A 6,622-nucleotide genomic window follows, 5' to 3' on the forward strand; every position below is an offset into this window, starting at 1 on the left:
AGTACAAAAGGCTGCTTGTTGAGTGGGTTTTCAGGCCGCTCCACTCTGTATAGTTCATAGGCATTGAGGAGTGCCATGTCTAAAAAGTTGCAGAAGATCTTGACCCAGTAGCGATGGGTGGTTCTTTCTGCGGCATAGTGGTAGATCTCTTTGTCTCTCAAATCCACCCCGCCCATGTATTTATTACAATCAAAAATCCTGGTTGGCTTTCTGACCTCCTTGTGGCAAATTGTCTTGGTTTTGTTTTGGGCAGAGTGTCCTGTGCTGAGGAGAAGCACTGGTTGCCTCTGAGTTTTCTTTCTCCCGAAATGAAACGGCAGGCATGTGGCCATTCCGTTTTGTATTGGGTGCCACCCACTTCAAGAGTATCGGAGAGTCCGCGAGGAAGAACCGCAGACATCCGGTTGACTGTGCCTGTCAGTAACGTTTGGCTTTGTAGCAGGGTTTCTGCCAGGGCATGTTTCGTATAAAACATGTCCGTGAACAGGTGATAGCCTTTGTGCAGGAGTCTGGCTGCTGTCATCGACTCCATGACGACAGCATGAGCCAGGCTTTGTCGACACTGGAGGTCAAACTCTTTCCCTGCGTATAATGCGACGCGCATCACATATCCACTGACGTCGCAAAGTTCAAATTTCTTTATCCCGAATCGGGCATGGCGTTTGCTCCTGAGATATTGAAGGTAAACAGTTCTGTTTTTCATCCCAACCAGTGACTCATCAATCTCGTGACATTATCTGGCCGAAGAATGGGGTGTGGAGAACAAGATTTGTGCTCCAGTAATCATTGAGTCTTTTTTTCTTCACCAATCCCATAGTGAACAGAAGTCCAAACAATGATGGAAGAAATCCATGGTGTGGGACCATCCACTTTCTCAATAATGACCAGCTGCTCTAGGCGCTGGATCTCTTCCTCCACTCTCTTTCTGAGGTGAAAGGGTATTCGGCGATGTGGTTGGGCGACAGGTTGGACTGACGGGTCTTGATGTAGTGTGACCTTGATGCCCTTTAATTTGCCGAGACCTTTAAATAGCTTTGAAAATTCACTGCAGAGACTGTTTGTAAAAGAATGAGTAGGTGTGCTTGTAGCATTGATTGCGAAATTCACAAGTTCCTTGTCTTCTGCTGTTTTTGCACTTAGAAGATTGCCACATTTCGTTGATTTTTGTGAGCGAACCACAGGGAAGGTTGCATGCACGGGGTGATTTTTGTGTTTTACTATGGGCTCAGATTGTCCTATGACATGCACTGGTTTGCTACTGCCATATGCACAGAGACATGTAGATGAGGGGGTCAGCTTGTGTCACTCTGAGGCTCTTGTAGGATTGTTCATTTAGAATGTTTACTGATGCTCCCGTGTCAATTAGAAAAGGGATGCTCTCTCCTGAGAGGTCTATGTTCTTTTTGGGAGTCTTCTGGTTGGTTTTGACACCAAGAACGTAGTCTTCCTCTGAGGTGTCACTGCCTTCATTTAGATTGTTGGTGATGGGTTTGACATGCACTGTGCTGTGTCGACGGTGTACAAAATATTTGTTACCTGATCTACTAATTTTGAAAAAATGACAAAGTTTAGAAAAATTATGTCTTGCAGTTCTTGTCCTTTGCAGGACATCAGTTACAAGGATGTCGTAGTCCTCCGCACCATTCACAAGGTCCGTTCTCAGGCATTTGCTGATGAAAGCGACGTTGTGATGGCTGAGATGGGGGGGTATAGGCTGATGGGAATCTTGAGGCTTTCCCTTTGGCTACGTGCTGTTTGCTGATATTATTGACAGTAGTAGCAGGTTTTCTATCCGTTTCAATTTTCTGTGCTTGTTCATCTGATATCTCGAGAGCCCCTGCTGCTCTGAGCAGGTTTCGTTAATTGAGGTCGGTCATCTCGCAGAGCATGTCTGCGCAGGCTTTGCGATGCACAGCCCTGTAGTATTTGAGAATTTAGTTCTCTGTCTGAGTCTTGAAAGTCACATGTGGCAGCTAGCTTTCTTAGTCTGGTGCAGAAAGAATCTATGTTCTCGCCAGCTTCTTGTCTTGCCAGTCGGAACTTGAATGTTTCGTAATCAATGTTTTTCTGGGGGGCAAAATGCGTTGTGAGGGATTGGCAGAGTATGTCATATCCTGCTTCAGTGTCAGACCCCAATTGTGTGGCTGTGAATGTTTCGTATATATATATATCGTAAACTTCTTCACCAGCGTAATGCAGTAGAAAGGCTGTCTTTCTCGCTGCATCATTGACACCCATTGCTGTCAGCAATAACTTGAACCGAGACAGCCATTTCTGCCACCTCGTGCCTGTGGTACTTCACCACCATGTACAACGAAATGATTGAAGGTAGGTAGCATAGCTGCCCACCTCTCTCTGTGGCTATCAGGGAGACAATATACATAGTGACAACACAAACAATGGAACATGTATGCAATTTACTCTCCTATTTACACTATGCACAAAGTTGTTTGGTGATGTTTTACTCCTGGGACTGACGGTGCCTGTAGTTGGCACTCTTCAGGTCCCGCAGCTGGTCATCACTGTAACTCCTCTCCAGTGCTGAGCCGGGTCTGCCTTTGGCCACCAACAAAGCCTCCAAAGTGTCCCCACCCATGCTGCCTCTGAAGTCAGTTTGAGTCTTTCTGACTCCTGTGAAGATGCGCTCACAGTGCCAGATGAATGTGGGATGGTGAGAATGTTCAGCACCACTGCTGGGAGGTATTGGAACTTGGCCTCCCCGTCCTCAGTCAGCTTACTTATCTCCCTTCAGGTAGCATCCACCCTGCTTGAGCCACTGATGCAACTCCTGATGTCTGCACTTTGATACTTTGAAAATTCAAGTTGCAGGACTGACACCGTTGCCTCTGGGTGGAGGACCTTGGGGAATCTGGTGAGAAAATACTCAAGAGATGTGAAGCGGCTGTCTTGCTGTTTCTTTGGGCTGGCCACTTCAGCGTGCTTCAGGAGCTCATCGGTGAGTGGGAGTTTCTTCTTGATATAATCACAGCTCACCTTGTAAAAATTCTGCACAGCAGTGTAGAACTCCTCAATTCTCTCCTTCCTGAGCTTGTTGTGATCCCGCATGATTTGCCTGGCTTTGTCTCCAGTGATCAGGTCAGATTCCTGCTTCAGGTTGTAAGTAGTCTTGAAGTCGACTTCAGTCACCAGCTTATACTGCAGTACTGAGGGCTTGACAAATTTCAGGAGCAAAGTCCGGAGAAACTTGTGGAGAATCCTTCTGAGAACATGGATCTGGGGCTTCTCTGACTGCAGCTTGGTGTTAATGTCATCAAAAGGCTGGATGGCATCAAGCAGAAACATGACACAGACTTTGAAGGTGGCTGACTGTAGCTTTGACCTTATCTTGCCAGCCTTGGTCTTGTTGTCGGCATCAGATGCAGCTTCTTCCTCAGCCTTGAAGAAATCCAGCAGGGCATCCCAATTACTGATGAGCCGTGGTAGGCACTTGCCAATGCTGAGCCATCTTGTTCTGACATGTTTGATAAACTTGGCTTCTTGTAGGTTATGGAGCACCTGCATACAATGGAATGCTGAGTAGCGCTTGCTGCTCTTATCTAGGTAATAGTAGATATATCGATGAGGAGCTGGCCAACATTAACAGGCATGGAGCTTGCCCCCTTCTGAGCGCTGATGTGTATCAAATGACACTCACAGGTTCTTCTTTTTCATAAGGCCGTACACCACCTTTCTCTGCTCCTACCATCACGTTGGCGTTGTCACACCCCAGTGATAGGCAGTTTTCCCATGGGACATCATGAGCACTGAATTCATTATTGACGAGGTTGAAGATGATCTCCCCTGTTGCAGACCCCTGAAGAGCTGGCACAGCAAGGACATCTGACCGAACCTCCATTGTGTTTAAATCTACAGTCCTGACAACAAGAGGGAATAGCTTCTCTGCCCTCCTGTCATTGCTGCCATCGGTTGAGATCGTGAAAGGTTTTCCGGGACTGTTTGTCAAAATCTGTATTTCTGGGACAACAGCGAGTTTTCAAGAAAATCCATACAAAATACGGATGGCCCAGGACCATGGGCAGCTATGAGGTAGGTTAATTGCCGCCGAGGTCATTTTGATAATTGTCACTTACCTCCAAACAATTTTGCACCGTATTGTAAGGTAGAGGTTAGGTTTGTTTTACCCTCGTCGCTACTTGTTGTGTTGTAGGGGCTAGCACAATTAGTAAACACATGTGACTGCCATGAACGGTTGTTCCGAGATTGCTTTTTAATTGACCTAGATTGTATGGCACACAGGGGAGGTAACTCCTGAAATACTAGCACTTGGTGTGATGACCGTAGTACACTACACAGACAGCCTTACCTTTTTACTTTTACCCTCGGGAACTGTTGGCGGGTGCTCATCCATCTTTATATATCTCTCCTCCTTTTTTGTGTTCTTTTTTTTTAATAGTAGAGGGTTTTACGGCGCTTGCAACTGCATATGGTCATATGAGTGCCAAGGGGTGGGTGTCAACAGAGAAGTCTTTACAGGGAATCAGACTTAGACTGCTCACCTCTCTAGCTTCAGCAGCACAAGGTCTGCTTCGACTATCAAGGCTGCCCAAAATAGCAAGTCACAAGGGAGTGACAAACATACAAAAGAAGTAGAGGAAAATGACAATAGTAAGGATCAGGAAAGAAAAAGCAGCAGTTCCCTGTTGTAGATCAGGCACAGTTTGAGTTATGAGTGTGACATAAGTCAGCCCATTTACAATTCTACTATGCTTGAACGAGATATGTCCCTCCTTTGGGAATGGCCTAAAGACACTTCAGTCAGTGGCACTGCCTTTTTTTGTGTTTGTTATTCTCTTCTAATCTTAGGCACTTATGTGACCTAATTGTGTTACAAATGCTGTAAAACTCTTACTGAAAAACATGTCCTGAATTCCAAAAGAACAGGGGAAATAATCTTCAAAAATACAAACAACCATACTACAATTTGTAACTACCCATTCAAAAAAAACATTGGGCTTAGAAGGTTAGGGGAGTTTAGTCCCACACAGTGTGCTCATGACTCATATATGTATTATTTGTGTGACAGAATCAAATCCGTCATCAGTGTGATTCATTTCTACAGGAACGGTTTTGGGGCAAAGTGAGACGTGTCTAGTTTGGACATTTTGAGTATGTGTCACAACGTGGTGGAATCAGGCGCTCGTCAAAACATTGAAATCAAAGAAACACATTTTTCTGGCTTTCTGGCAGTTTTGTTCTAATTTTGTTTTATTGACTCAACACTTTTTACGTTCATTTAGAGACACATTTCTGTGGTGGATTTTACTGAAAAACATTGATTAAAGGCACAAGAAATGTAAATTTTTAGTTTCCAAGCCCTTTTAATAAGCTATGAAAGCTTTGACAGCCATTTTCTCACTTTTATACCTTTGAAACCAGATGACCCTCACCTCCTTCAATTGCAAATATCTCGACTTCTATTCTACATAGATGGATTTTTTTTTACCAAAAGCAAGGCAAATGAACAGGCTTTAACTTTAAGTTTAAGATGATACCATTAACCCCATATGCCCCAAAACTGACGAGCGCCTGATTCCACCACGTCATGCCATGTATGAGCTTTTTTTTACCTGCATTTCAAACATTCCGATTCCCATACTTGTGATCTGCCCATTTGTCATATTTGTGTATGGTATATCAGGTTTTGGGAGAAGATATTTGGTATTTGATGAGATTTTTATTGTTTAAAATTGAGAGGATAAAACATTAAATCTTAATATTTTAGCATATGCCACCTTTTAATCTGAAACTATTCATACAGTTTTTATGCTGGAATCGTAATATAGTCAGCCTGGCATTCAGTGACTTATGATGTGCATTTTAGTTTATTTATGATGCTTAAGGAAGCCTGGTTGGGAGAGAGGGGATGACCATTGTGTGTGTGTGTGTGTGCAATGTGAATGTATTGTGCATGTGTTTATCATGTTGCGGGTGTTACAATTGAGAGTGTGTTGGATGCTGGTCCATTTGGCGGTCCACTGCGATTTTCTGTTCTACTTGAGTCTACAACTACAACTGGACTAGCCTGACAAATTGAAACTGTTCCTTTTGATGGTCTTCTACTAGTCTACTACAGTCCTCAATACTGGACAACCCAAACCCTAGCCATGACCATGTACATGTCAGCATCCCACCTGGTCACTTGATGTCCTTACCGCCGTCTTTGATTGTTCAATTGACACAGCCCAAGTAGACAGGGGGGATTTCTATTTCTGTTTCAGCAAGAGTGTTACGGCATTTGAAACACTATAAGTGCCGGAGATTAGAGGTGTTACAAGAGAGTAACAAACACTAAAAAGGAGGAGGAGAGATCAGGACGATAGATGTTTGATAGGAGAGAATTATAAGCAAACCACTCCAAAGCACCCATCAACCACCCTCAGTTATGGTAGAACAGATTATCGCAGCTGACCAAGTGGATTGACACCATGTGTTTGAACAAATACTGTATTGTATATTTGAATTGCTTGTGAAAAAGAAAATTTCTTCCAGTTGAAGATTATTAAAGTTTATCTACCAGGTCTTATATATGTTTGGGTTCTGTGTTGAGTCTAATTCTATTCTGATTGCTTCATTATCCTATGGACCCAAGTGCCCCCATAAA

The sequence above is a fragment of the Aplysia californica genome, unplaced genomic scaffold, assembly GCF_000002075.1.
Source record: "Aplysia californica isolate F4 #8 unplaced genomic scaffold, AplCal3.0 scaffold00001, whole genome shotgun sequence".
Classification (NCBI taxonomy): Eukaryota; Metazoa; Mollusca; class Gastropoda; order Aplysiida; family Aplysiidae; genus Aplysia; species Aplysia californica.